Source organism: Lactuca saligna, chromosome 1 (genome assembly GCF_052625555.1).
Source record: "Lactuca saligna cultivar CGN05327 chromosome 1, ASM5262555v1, whole genome shotgun sequence".
Taxonomy (NCBI): Eukaryota; Viridiplantae; Streptophyta; class Magnoliopsida; order Asterales; family Asteraceae; genus Lactuca; species Lactuca saligna.
This window is the reverse complement of record NC_136417.1, coordinates 3,028,053-3,045,310: the sequence shown is the minus strand read 5'-3', so window position 1 is coordinate 3,045,310 and position 17,258 is coordinate 3,028,053. Positions and strand designations below refer to the sequence as shown.

Below are 17,258 nucleotides of genomic sequence, written 5' to 3'. Positions count from 1 at the left end.
TTTCTTTTTTAAGTTTTTTTATTTTAATTATTATTTTCATTTTAACAAGTCTAAACATGTTACTCATTAGTTTGTTCTTTTGGTTGCTAAAATAAAGATTGTGAGGGTAATAATTTTCAGAATTGAGCTTAACAAGCAAGAACATGATGATTGTAACGGTTAAGACTTTGTTTCATATGCTTATGTATTTTTTTTATCGATTCTTAGATATTTTTATTTTAATATTTTGTTTATAGCTTTTTCAATGTTGATTAAACATGTTGATTTTTATCAAGTTATCTTATATTTATTAAATTTACGTTTTAAAGAGTATAAACCTATTATTCATTTGTTTGTTTTTTTGGTTGCGAAAATACAAGAAGACGTGGGTAATCGGATTCAGAATTGAGCTTAACAAATAAAAACATGATGACTATATCGGTTAAAACTTTGTTTTCTTTATTTTTATAGTTTGTTTTTTTATAATTTTAATTTCTTTTGTTTATCGAGTTTGAGGTTTTGTAATATTTGGTTTGTTAGCCCAAGGCTTAAATGCTTTCTTTTTTAAGTTTTGTTATTTTAATTATTATTTTCATTTTAACAAGTCTAAACCCGTTAGTCATTAGTTTGTTCTTTTGGTTGCTAAAATAAAGAGGGTGAGGGTAATAATTTCCAGAATTGAGCTTAACAAGCAAGAACATTATGATTGTAACGGTTAAGACTTTGTTTCATATGATTATGTATTTTTTTTTATCGATTGTGAGATATTTTTTTATTTTAATATTTTGTTTTTAGCTTTTTCAATATTGATTAAACATGTTGATTTTTATCAAGTTATCTTATTTTTATTAAATTTACGTTTTAAAGAGTATAAACCTATTAGTCATTTGTTTGTTTTTTTGGTTGCGAAAATACAAGAAGGCGTGGGTAATCGGATTCAGAATTGAGCTTAACAAATAAAAACATGATGACTATAACGGTTAAAACTTTATTTTCTTTATTTTATAGTTTGTTTTTTATAATTTTAATTTCTTTTGTTTATCGAGTTTGAGGTTTTGTAATATTTGGTTTGTTAGTCCAAGGCTTAAATGCTTTCTTTTTTAAGTTTTTTTATTTTAATTATTATTTTCATTTTAACAAGTCTAAACATGTTACTCATTAGTTTGTTCTTTTGGTTGCTAAAATAAAGATTGTGAGGGTAATAATTTTCAGAATTGAGCTTAACAAGCAAGAACATGATGATTGTAACGGTTAAGACTTTGTTTCATATGCTTATGTATTTTTTTTATCGATTCTTAGATATTTTTATTTTAATATTTTGTTTATAGCTTTTTCAATGTTGATTAAACATGTTGATTTTTATCAAGTTATCTTATATTTATTAAATTTACGTTTCAAAGAGTATAAACCTATTATTCATTTGTTTGTTTTTTTGGTTGCGAAAATACAAGAAGACGTGGGTAATCGGATTCAGAATTGAGCTTAACAAATAAAAACATGATGACTATATCGGTTAAAACTTTGTTTTCTTTATTTTTATAGTTTGTTTTTTTATAATTTTAATTTCTTTTGTTTATCGAGTTTGAGGTTTTGTAATATTTGGTTTGTTAGCCCAAGGCTTAAATGCTTTCTTTTTTAAGTTTTGTTATTTTAATTATTATTTTCATTTTAACAAGTCTAAACCCGTTAGTCATTAGTTTGTTCTTTTGGTTGCTAAAATAAAGAGGGTGAGGGTAATAATTTCCAGAATTGAGCTTAACAAGCAAGAACATTATGATTGTAACGGTTAAGACTTTGTTTCATATGATTATGTATTTTTTTTTATCGATTGTGAGATATTTTTTTATTTTAATATTTTGTTTTTAGCTTTTTCAATATTGATTAAACATGTTGATTTTTATCAAGTTATCTTATTTTTATTAAATTTACGTTTTAAAGAGTATAAACCTATTAGTCATTTGTTTGTTTTTTTGGTTGCGAAAATACAAGAAGGCGTGGGTAATCGGATTCAGAATTGAGCTTAACAAATAAAAACATGATGACTATAACGGTTAAAACTTTATTTTCTTTATTTTATAGTTTGTTTTTTATAATTTTAATTTCTTTTGTTTATCGAGTTTGAGGTTTTGTAATATTTGGTTTGTTAGTCCAAGGCTTAAATGCTTTCTTTTTTAAGTTTTTTTATTTTAATTATTATTTTCATTTTAACAAGTCTAAACATGTTACTCATTAGTTTGTTCTTTTGGTTGCTAAAATAAAGAGGGTGAGGGTAATAATTTTCAGAATTGAGCTTAACAAGCAAGAACATGATGATTGTAATGGTTAAGACTTTGTTTCATATGATTATGTATTTTTTTTTATCGATTGTGAGATATTTTTTTATTTTAATATTTTGTTTTTAGCTTTTTCAATGTTGATTAAACATGTTGATTTTTATCAAGTTATCTTATTTTTATTAAATTTACGTGTTAAAGAGTATAAACCTATTAGTCATTTGTTTGTTTTTTTGGTTGCGAAAATACAAGAAGGCGTGGGTAATCGGATTCAGAATTGAGCTTAACAAATAAAAACATGATGACTATAACGGTTAAAACTATATTTTCTTTATTTTATAGTTTGTTTTTTATAATTTTAATTTCTTTTGTTTATCGGGTTTGAGGTTTTGTAATATTTGGTTTGTTAGCCCAAGGCTTAAATGCTTTCTTTTTTAAGTTTTGTTATTTTAATTATTATTTTCATTTTAACAAGTCTAAACCCGTTAGTCATTAGTTTGTTCTTTTGGTTGCTAAAATAAAAAGGGTGAGGGTAATAATTTCCAGAATTGAGCTTAACAAGCAAGAACATGATGATTGTAATGGTTAAGACTTTGTTTCATATGATTATGTATTTTTTTTTTTTATCGATTCTTAGATATTTTTATTTTAATATTTTGTTTATAGCTTTTTCAATGTTGATTAAACATGTTGATTTTTATCAACTTATCTTATTTTTATTATATTTATGTTTTAAAGAGTATAAACCTATTAGTCATTTGTTTGTTTTTTTGGTTGCGAAAATACAAGAAGGCGTGGGTAATCGGATTCAGAATTGAGCTTAACAAATAAAAACATGATGACTATATCGGTTAAAACTTTGTTTTCTTTATTTTTATAGTTTGTTTTTTTATAATTTTAATTTCTTTTGTTTATCGAGTTTGAGGTTTTGTAATATTTGGTTTGTTAGCCCAAGGCTTAAATGCTTTCTTTTTTAAGTTTTGTTATTTTAATTATTATTTTCATTTTAACAAGTCTAAACCCGTTAGTCATTAGTTTGTTCTTTTGGTTGCTAAAATAAAGAGGGTGAGGGTAATAATTTCCAGAATTGAGCTTAACAAGCAAGAACATTATGATTGTAACGGTTAAGACTTTGTTTCATATGATTATGTATTTTTTTTTATCGATTGTGAGATATTTTTTTATTTTAATATTTTGTTTTTAGCTTTTTCAATATTGATTAAACATGTTGATTTTTATCAAGTTATCTTATTTTTATTAAATTTACGTTTTAAAGAGTATAAACCTATTAGTCATTTGTTTGTTTTTTTGGTTGCGAAAATACAAAAAGGTGTGGTTAATCGGATTCAGAATTGAGCTTAACAAATAAAAACATGATGACTATGAAGGTTAAAACTTTATTTTCTTTATTTTATAGTTTGTTTTTTATAATTTTAATTTCTTTTATTTATCGAGTTTGAGGTTTTGTAATATTTGTTTTGTTAGCCCAAGGCTTAAATGCTTTCTTTTTTAAGTTTTATTATTTTAACTATTATTTTCATTTTAACAAGTCTAAACATGTTACTCATTAGTTTGTTCTTTTGGTTGCTAAAATAAAGAGGGTGAGGGTAATAATTTTCAGAATTGAGCTTAACAAGCAAGAACATGATGATTGTAACGGTTAAGACTTTGTTTCATATGATTATGTATTTTTTTTTATCGATTCTTAGATATTTTTATTTTAATATTTTGTTTATAGCTTTTTCAATGTTGATTAAAATGTTGATTTTTATCAAGTTATCTTATTTTTATTAAATTTACGTTTTAAAGAGTATAAACCTATTAGTCATTTGTTTGTTTTTTTGGTTGCGAAAATACAAGAAGGCGTGGGTAATCGGATTCATAATTGAGCTTAACAAATAAAAACATTTTGACTATAACGGTTAAAACTTTATTTTCTTTATTTTATAGTTTGTTTTTTATAATTTTAATTTCTTTTGTTTATCGAGTTTGAGGTTTTGTAATATTTGGTTTGTTTGCCCAAGGCTTAAATGCTTTCTTTTTTAAGTTTTGTTATTTTAATTATTATTTTCATTTTAACAAGTCTAAACCCGGTTAGTCATTAGTTTGTTCTTTTGGTTGCTAAAATAAAGAGGGTGAGGGTAATAATTGTCAGAATTGAGCTTAACAAGCAAAATTCTGAGATACTTTTTTATTGATTATGTAACGGTTAAGACTTTGTTTCATATGATTATGTATTTTTTTTATCGATTCTAACATATTTAATATTTTGGTTTTCATGTCAAGTGTTTATAGCCTTTTCCATGTTGATTTTTATCAAGTTTTCTTATTTTTTTAAATTTTCGTTTTAAAGAGTCTAAACCTGTTAGTCATTGTTTTTTTTTTTTAGCGAAAATACAAGATGTCATGGATAATCAGATTCAGAATTGAGCTCAACAAACAAAAACATGATGACTATAACGGCTAAGACTCTTTTTTCTTTATTTTTTAGTTAGTGTTTTATAACTATGAATTCTTTTGTTTTTCGATTTTTTTAATATTTGGTTTGTTATAGCCTATGGGTAAAATGCTTTGTTTTTTTTTTTTTTTTTTTTTTTTTTTTAAGTTTTATTATTTTGATTACTATTTTCATTTTAACAAGTCTAAACCTATTAGTCATTTGTTTGTTCTTTTGGTTGCTGAAATACAAGGTGAGGGTAATAAGTTTAGAAATGAGCTTAACAAGCAAGAACATGATGATTCTAACGAGTAAGACTTTGTTTCTTATGATTATGTATTATTTTACCGATTCTGAGAATTTTTTTTTAATATATGGTCCGCATGCCTAAGTGTTTATAGCTTTTTCCATGTTGATTAAACATGTTGATTTTCATGAAGTTTTCTTATTTTTATTAAATTTTCGTTTTAAAGAGTCTAAATCTGTTAGTCATTAGTTTGTTTGTTTTTTGTTGCGAAAATACAAGAAGGCGTAGGTAATCTGATTCAGAATCGAGCTTAACAAATAAAAACATAATGACTACAACGGCTAAGACTTTATTTTCTTTATTTTATAGATAGATTTTCATAAGTAAGATTTTTTTTTTTTTTTTTTTGATTTTATGTTTTTTTTAATACTCGGTTTGTAAGCCCAAGTCTTAAATGCTTTTTTTTAAAGTGTTTTTTTTTAATTATTATTTTTTTAGATTTTCATTTTAAAAAGTCTAAACCTATTAGTCATTAGTTTGTTCTTTTGGTTGCTAAAATAATAGAGGGTGAGGGTAATAAGTTTCAGAATTGAGCTTAACAAGCAAGAACATGATGTTCTAAGGGTTAAGTCTTTGTTTCTTATGATTATGTATTATTTTATCGATTTTGAGATTTTTTTACTTTAATATTTGATTTTGCATGTTGATTAACCATGTTGATTTTTTTCAATTTTTCTTATTTTTTATTAAAATTTCGTTTTAAAGAAAGAGTCTAAACCTTTTAATATTTGGTTTGCATGCCTAAGGGTTTATAGATTTTTGGTTTCCAAAGTACAAGAAGGCGTGGGTAATCAGATTCAGAATTGAGCTTAACAAATAAAAACATGATGACTGTAACGGTTAAGACTTTTTTTCTTTATTTAGATATTTTTTTATAATTGTGAATTCTTTTTTTTTTCCGATTTGAGACTTTTTTAATATTTGGATTGTAAGCCCAAGGCTTAAATGCTTTTTTTTTTTTTTTTAAGTTTTATTATTTTGATTAATATTTTCATTTTAACAATTTTAAATCTATTAGTCATTAGTTTGTTCTTTTGGTTGCTAAAATATAAGAGGGTGAGGGTAATAAGTTTCAAAATTGAGCTTAACGACCAATAACATGATGATTTTAACTTAAGACTTTGTTTTCTTATAATTATGTATTCTGTTATTGATTCTAAGTGTTTTTTTTTTTAAATATCTGGTTTGCATTCCTAGGGCTTGATAGATTTTTTTCATTTTGATTAAACATGTTGATTTTTGCCATGTTTTCTTATTTTTTTCATTTTGATTAAACATGTTGATTTTTGCCATGTTTTCTTATTTTTGTTAGAATTTTCATTTTAAAGAGTTTAAACCTGTTAGTCGTTATTTTGTTTTTTTGGTTGCGAAAATACAAGAAGGCGTTGGTAATCAGATTCAGAATTGATCTTCACAAACAAAACCATGATGACTATAACGGTTAAGTCTTTATTTTCTTTATTTTTTAGTTTGTTTTTTATAATTTTGAATTCGTTGGTTTTTCGAGTTTGAATTTTTTTTTAATATTTGGTTTGTTAGCCCAAGGCTTAATTGTTTTTTTTAATATTGTATTCTTTTATCGATTCTAAGATTTTTTTTATTTTAATATTTGGTTTGCATGCCTAAGGCTTTATAGCTTTTTTTCAATTTGATTAAACATGTTAGACTTTTTCCATGTTTTCTTATTTTTGTTAGAATTTTCATTTTAAAGAGTCTAACCTTGTTAGTCATTAGTTTGTTTTTTTGGTTGCGAAAATACAATAAGGCGTGGGTAATCTGATTCAGAATTGAGCTTAACAAACAAAAACGTGATGAATATAACATCTAAGACTTTATTTTATAGTTAGTTTTTTATAAGCAAGAATTATTATTATATATATATTAAGATTCTGAAAAATTTTAAGAGTAAAGTGGAGGTTATTTGTCTATTTTGGTCCCTGTAGTTGCATTTGTTATTGGCCTCTTTTTTGTAGGGGTATATTTTGCCATTTTTTATAATCTTCGTGGAGACGTGTTTCTGCTTAATCAGATTTGATTAGTGCCTCTTCACGTCTGGGGTTAATCCGTACACCGATGAAACGCCTCTCCATTCTTATCCACTCTTCTTCTCCTGTTTCTCATTCGACTTTCGCTGTTGTAGTAGACGATGCCAAGGTCGACCTTCTGGCTTACGATCAAGTTAAGTATTACCATTAATTGAAAAAGATCCAGCAACCACGATTTGAGATGGATTTTTATCTCAACAAAAACGTTGCTTACCACAATATCCATTAAATCCTAAATCACTTCTCTTCCTACTAAGGTCACTCTTCCATTTAATTTCTTTTCATTAATTTACACGAGTTTAAAAAGTCAAACAATGAAGAAGCTGCAATTCTATACCTGCCTGTTCATGCAGCTAATGCTACTCAAGTTTCCAGGTTTGTAATTTAACCTCATATCTAATTTTTTTCAACTTTGCTGACTTATTTTGGGGTGTTTGAAATAATCTGTTAAATCTTTTTGAGCCACCACCTCCTCTGGAGTACAAACCACCTCCTGAGAAGAGAAAATGTCCACCATATATATACACAGGTATGTCATACCATTTAAATTCTAATTCATACATTGTAGGTTGAAAAATCTAACTGATTTGCTTCTATTTTCATTTGTAAAGGGTGTAACATTCTTATGAAAGCCTTGGAGGTTTAACATCACTTGGAATATATATTGTAAGATTCTTTTCTCTAACAATAAATATAAAACATATGAATTATTGTTTTAACAAATTTGGTTTAATTAGGAAGAGTCCCAGCTGCAGTAAGTTTCAAGTAGGTTTTTATTGTTTTTTAATCATAAATAACTTAAATAAAAAAGAAAAATACATAATTCCTGAGTGCGTTGGAAAAGAAACTGTTGATGTTTTGATTGTAGAATCAGGAATGGAAGTTGTCTTATAACAAAGTTAACCGTTCTTATCCTCCTGCTGCTAAGTAAGTGCAATCCAAATACAGAAACTCCATTTGAATGAAATCACTAAAATACCCCTATTGATAACTTTTTTTTTACAGGGCACAAGTGGTGGGTGTGGGTTGTCCTCTAGTTACATCTTTTTTTTTTGGCTACAAATTCAAATAGCAATTATGAGGCGGATGGGAAGTAAGCATAAAAAATCTTATTTTTTCACAGTCAACCTACAGACAAAATCATTAATTCCGATGGGAATGTGATGTATGTATTTTTTTTGTTTTTTTATTTCTTATTACTAGATAAAAGAATAATAGCAAGACACACTTGCTGAAATGGGAACTTAAATAAAAAAATCCAAAAATAATTACAAGATTACCCCTTGGTTATTTCCATTTTCAATCCAGCTCTTTTTCCACATAAGCTGGCTCCTGTATCTTTGGCAAATCTATTTCTTTTCATTGATGGTGTGAATGGGTAAGTTACAGGTTGTTAATATCATTTTTGTTCATCATTGGTTTTCAAATGTTCGTATGATCTCATAAAAAGTTATTTAGTAATGGATTCCATAATTTATTGTTTTCCATTCTTTTTCAGTTTCTTTTAATTATTTGATGCATGTATGAAGGTTCTTAGGTTGGTGTTAATGGACTGTAATAGAAATTACTTATTATTTCTTACATAGATTAAACCATTGTAGTTTTGTTTTTTATAAAAAAAAAAAAAATAGGTATTAAGCCCCTGATGTTTTTTGGAAGGTGTTATATGTTGGATCCTTAGATGGATCCCATTATTTTAAAATACTCATGCCAGTTCGATTAATGCAAGTATGTTGGGCATTCGCAACCACAGGTGATTTTTTATCTATTTTTCATCAGTTATTTTATGATTTTTATTTTTTATAAATACGATGACATGATGATATGTACAAAATTCTTACAGAAAAATCGGAAACATAACAGAACAAGCCATAATTTTAATCAAAATTGTTTATTTTTGAGTTTGTTCTTTTAAGTCGTACGAGTTACATTATTCGTATTGTTATTATTAGTGATACCAGTATAAGATGGTTGTTTATGGAATTGCAGGAGTTCCCTGGACAAAGGAAGAACATATGATGTTTCTACTGGGGTAAAAGGAGCTGATGCAAGTTGATTAGTAAATTGGTCAAAAGATGATTTTTTTTTTTTTTTTGGCATCAATAGAATGTTCTTTCTACATTTGTTGTAGACTGTGTTTTCATTGTTTTTGAAAATCTATTCAAATATAGCATTGTACTTCTTTTACTATCATGACTTACATTGCATTTTTGCTCATCCGATAGATGGCGATTTACACATAATAGAAACTATGGATATCAATGCAAACAACATATTTCATTTGACAAAATGAACACCTTCCGTCCCGTGCAACGCACGGGAAACCACTCTAGTTTTGATTAATATTTTCATTTTAACAAGTCTAAACCTATTAGTCGTTAGTTTGGTCTTTTGGTTGCTAAGAAAAGAGGGTGAGGGTAATACGTTTCAAAATTGAGCTTATTAAGCAAGAACATGATGATTCTAACGGTTAAGACTTTGCTTCGTACGATTATGTATTATTTTATCGATTCTTGGATTTTTTTTACTTTAATATTTGGTTTGCATGCTTAAGTGTTTAAAGCTTTTTCCATGCTGAATTGCATGCCTAAGTGTTTAAAGCTTTTTCCATGCTGAATTGCATGCCTAAGTGTTTAAAGCTTTTTCCATGCTGAATAACCATGTTGATTTTTATCAAGTTTTCTTATTTTTATTAAATTTTCGTTTTAAAGAGTAAACTTGTTAATATTTGGTTTGCATGCCTAAGGATTTATAAAAAGATGAAGACCATAACGGTTAAGAGTCTGTTTTCTTTATTTTGAGATTTTTATTTTGAGATTTTTTTTATGATTATGAATTCCTTTTTTTTTTTTTTTTTGAGATTTTTTTTAATATTTGGTTTGAAAGCCTAAGACTTAAATTTTTTTTTTTAAGTTTTTTTTTATTTTGATTAATATTTTCATATTAAGACTTTTTTTTCTATGTATTCTTTTATTGATTTTAAGCTTTTTTTTTTTTTGTTTTAATATCTGGTTTGCATGCCCAAGGCTTCATAGTTTTTTTTTTTCATTTTGATTAAACTTGTTGATTTCTATCATGTTTTCTTATTTTGTTAGAATTTTCATTTTAAAGAGTCTAAACCTGTTAGTAATTACTTTGTTTTTTTTGTTGCGAAAATACAAGTAGACGTGGGTAATATGATCGCTAGGTGTAAACTAGTCGTATATAATTAAGATTGAAAAGACAGTCGAATGAGTGATTCTGCCCTAAGTCCATAACCAAACAAAAAACAGAAAATAAGGCGGAATCACACATTCTAAGCATGTTAGAATCTTAATTATATATGACCCTAACGTTTACACTAAGCCATCATAGGATCCTTTGTTTTTATATAAATAATGTGATTTGTTCGGATGAGGAAGCAATTTATAATTACGATATAATTGGCACCAGTTTTTAGTAAAGATTTTAGGCTTGAAGTATTTTTCTTTGGAAGCGTACCGCTATTTATAGGTGGTTCCGGGAGAGTCTCTCCTGCAGTGATCATCAGTACCCTTCCATCTTCACCAGCATTCCTTTCTATCGGACAATCCCTCTTGAAGTGTCCCATTTCACCACACTGACTCATACCAACGTTGGGGACCTGGGTGATTAGTTGTGCATGTGCGCTACAGAAACGGACAGTGTGCCCCTTCTTGTTGCAATTTTTACAGTGTAACTCTCGGCAGGATCCATAGTGATGAAAGTTGCACTCGTTGCATTTTGGGCAAATCACAACATATTGTCATACTGGTGTTGGAGCGGCAAGGGCAGCGTGAACATCAACAATCTGTTGTTTCTTCAAGGGCTCTTGTGTTGGCTGTCCCTTTTTCTTGCTCCAAGACTTTCGCTTATAGTCACCCCCTTTGGTTGGCTCAGGAACGGGGGTCATCACGCCTTGGCGGACTCCATGGCACTATTGAAAGTAATAAGGTTCAAAGCCAATACATTCCCTTGAATCTGAGGGGATAGTCCCCATATGTATATCTCTACTTTCTTACTCAAAAATCGATTTCGTTTTCTCGAACCATTGCATTAGAGCAATGACTCCCCCGCTTCCATTAAAGGATTTGGGTTTGCAGTTCGTGAAGTCTTCTGGGCACATGCATATCTCAAAAATCGATTTCTTTTTCTCGAACCATTGCATTGGCGCAGAGGTTGTTTCAACTACTGTAGTTTAGCTGTGGACGACCCTAAATGATATAATTTCTAGAGCCCGAGGGCGGGAGATTTGTTTAGAGTACCTTGAGAAAATCCAAGGAAAGTAGCTCGTAGCTGAGATATTAGTTGGAGCATTTATCTTCTGGCCCTCAAGATTTGAGTGTGGGATCAATCAAACATTAGGGACTATCGGTTTCACTGGGATTCAGGAAGTGTTCATTTAGTTCCTAGAAGTGAGTGATCATTTGGGATTGGCTATTAATGGAACACTAGTTGGAAAGAATCGGTTGTCATCGGATATATTGTTGGGGAGTGAGAATGATTGGGAATTCTCTAATTTTCATGCATTATGAAGACTTAGTCGAATCTAAGTGGGGGAGAATTGTCCCGGAATTCAGAAGCAGGAGCGATTTTGAAATTGGGATGAGTGTTGCATTCCAGCCAGGGAGGAAGGTGGCCCAAGTGGCTGTTTGGCTTGAGGGTTGTGTGAGTTGGGAGTTCAACGAAACTCCCCAACATGTGAATCGTGTCTTCCTGGGGCATGATAGTGGAAATTAGGGAAACCAGGTTGGGGGGTTCCAGTCATAAATTGAGTTCAGTTTGGACGTTTGACCCAGTGTGTGCTCGACTTTGTGTGCGTTTCGCATTGATAGCTTAGGGGTAAGGCATCGGGATGCGGTTGTGTTAGGGTGAAAGTGTTGTGAGACTACGAGGGTAACAATAGCATTCATGAATTCTATCAGATGATTAGGTCAGGATTGGCCAGTTTGTAAGATTGCGGGTAGACCACAGCATCATTAGGATCAGGAAACGGTAGGTCGTTGGGGACCGGGCATGATGTAAGACTATGGTATTCTGGGAGCGTTCACATTTCGTATTTGATTCGATGGCGACATGTCATCAAGCTATTATGATCGGATGGATCAGAAGGATTGATGGAGCTATGATTGGCGATATAGCTAGGGCACTTTTTTCTAGTCAAAGTTTCCTCCGGAGGTTGCACGGAGCGAATGTAAGATTGCTCGTTGGTTCAACAACCGGGAAGATATTCGGTATTCCGGATGAGTTTTCTGTCAAGTATATGTGTATTGCAGGGAAATTTGGTATGTGACTTTGTCTTCTAGTATAAACACCAGATAATCAGAAGTTGAGTAGCCAGTTGGGAGATAAGTGCAATGAATTCAGCAATGATTCAGTGTGGGTGGTTTGTCAAGTAGCCAGACAGACCACCTCGAGAGTTCAGATTTCGGATTGAGTAAACGTAATCATATTTCAAGAAATTTGTTTATCACTAGGTTTTAAAACTGTAACACCCCCCTCTGGCACGTATCACAATATTGTCCGCTTTGGGCCACTCGGCACGAGGACTTCCCAGGGGGTCACCCATCCCGGTACTACTCCCGCCCGAGCACGCTTAACTGCAGAGTTCTTATGGGATCTGCTGCCCTCACGGCTTTAAAACGCGTTGTGACAAGGAAGGTATCCACACCCCTTATAAGGAATGCTTAGTTCTCCTTCCCAGCCGATGTAGGATCAGGTGCAACCCACCTTCACCCCCCATTATAGGGTTCGATGTCCCTGTCGAACACATCGACCCGTGCCCCAGCTCTGATACCATTTGTAACACCCCCCTCTGGCACGTATCACAATATTGTCCGCTTTTGGCCACTCGGCACAAGGACTTCCCAGGGGGTCACCCATTCCGGTACTACTCCCGCCCGAGCACGCTTAACTGCAGAGTTCTTATGGGGTCTGTTGCCCTCACGGCTTTAAAACGCGTTGTGACAAGGAAGGTATCCACACCCCTTATAAGAAATGCTTAGTTCTCCTTCCCAGCCGATGTAGGATCAGGTGCAACCCACCTTCACCCCCCATTATAGGGTTCGACGTCCCTGTCGAACACATCGACCCGTGCCCCAGCTCTGATACCATTTGTAACACCCCCCTCTGGCACGTATCACAATATTGTCCGCTTTGGGCCACTCGGCACGAGGACTTCCCAGGGGGTCACCCATCCCGGTACTACTCCCGCCCGAGCACGCTTAATTGCAGAGTTCTTATGGGATCTGCTGCCCTCACGGCTTTAAAACACATTGTGACAAGGAAGGTATCCACACCCCTTATAAGGAATGCTTAGTTCTCCTTCCCAGCCGATGTAAGATCAGGTGCAACCCACCTTATAATGGGGGGTGAAAGTGGGTTAGATCTGATCCCACATCGGCTGGGAAGGAGAACTAAGCATTCCTTATAAGGGGTGTGGATACCTTCCCTATCACAACGCGTTTTAAAGCCGTGAGGGCAGTAGATCCCATAAGAACTCTGCAGTTAAGCGTGCTCGGGCGGGAGTAGTACCGAGATAGGTGACCCCCTGGGAAGTCCTCGTGCCGAGTGGCCCAAAGCGGACAATATTGTGATACGTGCCATAGGGGGGTGTTACAAATGGTATCAGAGCCAGGGCACGGGTCGATGTGTTCGACGGGGACGTCGAACCCTATAATGGGGGGTGAAAGTGGGTTAGATCTGATCCCACATCGGCTGGGAAGGAGAACTAAGCATTCCTTATAAGGGGTGTGGATACCTTCCCTATCACAACGCATTTTAAAGTCGTGAGGGCAGCAGATCCCATAAGAACTCTGTAGTTAAGCGTGCTCGGGCGGGAGTAGTACCGGGATGGGTAACCCCCCTGGGAAGTCCTCGTGCCGAGTGGCCCAAAGCGGACAATATTGTGATACGTGCCAGAGGGGGTGTTACAAAAACCCTGTTAGGGTTAGTTTTGATTGCCTTGGGAAGGCTATAGTTATGCTTGAGATTGTGGCCATGTAGTTCAAGTTGTCCGACGTGTAAGGAATGATAAGAAACGATTTTATAATTAAAAAGTAAACCCGGAACCTCGAGATGTAATTTTTATTATTATTTTATGTTATTGAAGCCAAAATCAAATAATAATTAAAGGGGTGTTGGTTTCGGGGAGACAAACAACAAGATTTGAATCTCTGGGGCTTAAAGTGTAATTTTGGGACTTATTTTGAAAAGGTTTTGTATAGGAGGGGATATTTGGTATCATTTGGACTTAATATAAAAGAATTTATGGAAGCAGGGGTTAAAGAGTAAATATTGGACTTAATTTGAAGGGATTTTGGATGGTTAGGGCTAAAAGGGTAAATTATGTACCTAAGTTGAAAAGAATTTGTCAAGCAAGGATTGCATGGTAACTTTGGGACTTAATATGAAAGGAAAAGGGGAAAGAGGACGTCGTGTCAATATGGGAAGATGTTTCATGTGAGTCGGGGTTTATAACTTGTCGTTCCCCAACAAACTCTAACCCTAGTACCAGCCGCCACCCTCATCTCACCTATCTCCAGCCGTCACCAACACATTTTCAGTCGTTGCCGCCACCTCCTTCCACTGCTGCATTACCACCGCCGCTGTGCCCAAAAATTGAAGACAAAGTCGCCGCCAATGTCGGCATCCAGTTTGATGTTGTTCGCTGTGGACTCCAACGAATGCCCTCGTTTTCCTTCCAACCTGAAGTTGATCTCTTCATGTTTGTTGCCACCGTCATCACTCAGCCTTATAGATTGAAGGCCGATGACAGCGGAGGCCGCTGTGGTTGTGGTTGAGTCTCTCTCATCCCTATTCACCTGTTATCGTTAACTGATGATGTTGCCGCTAAGCTCAGCCACATCCATCACCGTACGCCCCTAGGTGGGTGGTGGTATTACTGTTCCGGGCACGTGTGTGTGTCTTTGGGTGTGTTTCAGTCAAGGTTGTGTGGTTATTTGGCTGGAAATTACAAGAGAGCCACCAGCACCACCGTGGGTTGGTTGCTACCACCGCCTACCGCTATAGGTTGGTTATGTCTCTGTGCGTTATTTTAGGTGTGCGTTATTTTAGATGTGTTATTTTAGGTGTATGTGTTTATTCGGATATTTTGGTGTACAATGTATTGTACGGCCGGAATAATCAAAGAAAACAACCCGTCACCGCCTTGGGTGGATGTATGCTTTTGTGTGTGTGTGTGATTGTTATTTTGGGATGCTTAGATATTTTTAGCCAAAAATCATAACCACCACCTCACGGTGGCCGCCGCCGCCGTGAGCCGCCACTGACCACCACTACCCGAGGTGGTAGTGGGTGGTGCCCAACTTGCTTAACCCTAATGGGCCCAATGAAGCCCTAATTGACCTAAAAGCCTAACCATTTGACTAATGGGCTAGTATTTGGGTTGGAAAACCATAATGTTATGAAACCCTAATTTTGGGGATTGATCGACACCCACACTGGAATTATTTACTAAACTTAAAATATTAATTAATAATCATTTGCATTTAACATAAGGCAATATTGGACTTAATGGGTTAAGTAGTAACACTTAACCCTAATCGTCATTTCATGTGAAAACCCTAATTTCACTTGGGCCTTGAGTTGGGCCTTTCTATTGGGTTTTGGTGATTGGGCTATTGATGGGTGATCCAAGCACAAGTAAATGGACTAAAATATTGGATGGGCTTTAGGATAAGGCCTATGTGAAGGACTTGGGCCCAATTTGGAAAATTGGGTGGTGGGCCATAAGTGGGCCTTGATGATTATGAGATATTGGGCCATTGAAATACCAAGAGTTTGGACTAGAATAAATGGATGGGCCTTAAGGAAAGACCATGTAGAGGTCTGGGCCCAATTTGGAAAATTGAGCCATATGTTAGGCTTTGGCCCATTACTTGACTTTTGGGATTTTAGAGTGTGTGTTGGACCTTGGGTTTGGAACCCAATTATTAATTAGGTATTGTTTGATGTTGAAAGTTCGGGAATCTGTCAACCATCAGCTGGAGTTTTATCCGCGGGACTTCAGCCGTGTAAGATAAGTTCTCCTCACTATATCGACAAGGTCTAAGGCACCAAGGTCAGCCCTTTGGATTGTTATCCTGGTTATAGTATGTTGTTATGATTTGTATTATATGTGCTTGTTTGTTGATTGATTATGTGTTATGAGTATGTTGGCATATGTATGTGTATGTTTGGGTTGAGGCGGTCCTGCTTTGTGCTGAAGGCCAACATACGCAGGGCGTTCTGGATAGACTGAAGGCCTACAAGGCGGTCCACTCAAGTGAAAAGCGGTTCAGATAGGGTGTAGGCCCTGCAAGGCGGTCTAGACGTGCCAAAGGTTGGAGAGCGGTCCAGATAGGTTGAAGGCCTGCGAGGCAGTCTAGTCAGGATGAAGGCTCATTATGCATACTGTTTGATAGGATTAGTGATATGTTAGTTCTGCATCTTGGTAGATAGGATGGTACTATGCTTATTGATCTATTAGGTCTGCATCCTGGTAGTTAGGATGGTGTTATAATTGTTAGATCAGTTTGACTGTTATATATGTTAGCGTATGATATTTATGTGCACATGTTTGTTTGTTTGGGGTTGGGTTGAGGTGGTCATGCTGTGTGCTGAAGGCCAACATACCCAGGGCGGTCCGGATAAACTGAAGGCCCTGCAAAGGGGTTCAGTTAGGCCGAAGGCCCGGCGAGCGGTCCGGGTAGTTTGTAGGCCCTGCGAGGCGGTCCAGATGTGCCAAAGGCTCGGAGAGCAGTCCAGATAGGCTAAAGGATTGCGAGGCAGTCCAGTCAGGCTGAAGGCTTATTATGTTATTGATATGCTTTATGGCGTTGGTATTTTGGGGGAAACTCACTAAGCCTTTGAGCTTACGTTTATCGCTTATTGTTTTAGGTACTTCTGATAATCGCGGGAAGGAGAAGGTGTAATTGTACAACTCATCATATTTCATGATTTTATGATTTGATTATGGGATACTCTGACATTATACTATTTTGAAAACAAGTTTTGTAATAATCATTGGTTTTGAAATGTTTTAAAAAATGTTTAAATTTAGCATGACTTTTATGGGTGTTGCAGATGACAATAGAAGGCCTCATGTTATCAAACATGATAAGGGTACACAATTAGACATGGGTGCTAACCCAAGTGTAGTTAAGCTTGTTGATAAAGATAAGGATGACAATGAATATATTGATCCTGACTTGCCAAAC

General features: G+C 33.8%; 1 long non-coding RNA gene across 2 annotated transcripts; it reads left to right on the top strand.

Moving 5' to 3' along the window:
* Window positions 1-6,959: 6,959 nt before the first annotated feature.
* LOC145029376 (uncharacterized) lies at window positions 6,960-9,228 on the top strand. Of its 2 annotated transcripts, XR_013676549.1 has the most exons (5): window positions 6,960-7,570; window positions 7,653-7,968; window positions 8,047-8,134; window positions 8,245-8,794; window positions 9,031-9,228. It is a non-coding gene; the product is annotated as an uncharacterized LOC145029376 (long non-coding RNA). The 2 variants fall into 2 exon arrangements; XR_013676522.1 differs by having other exon boundaries at window positions 8,047-8,794.
* Window positions 9,229-17,258: the final 8,030 nt, after the last annotated feature.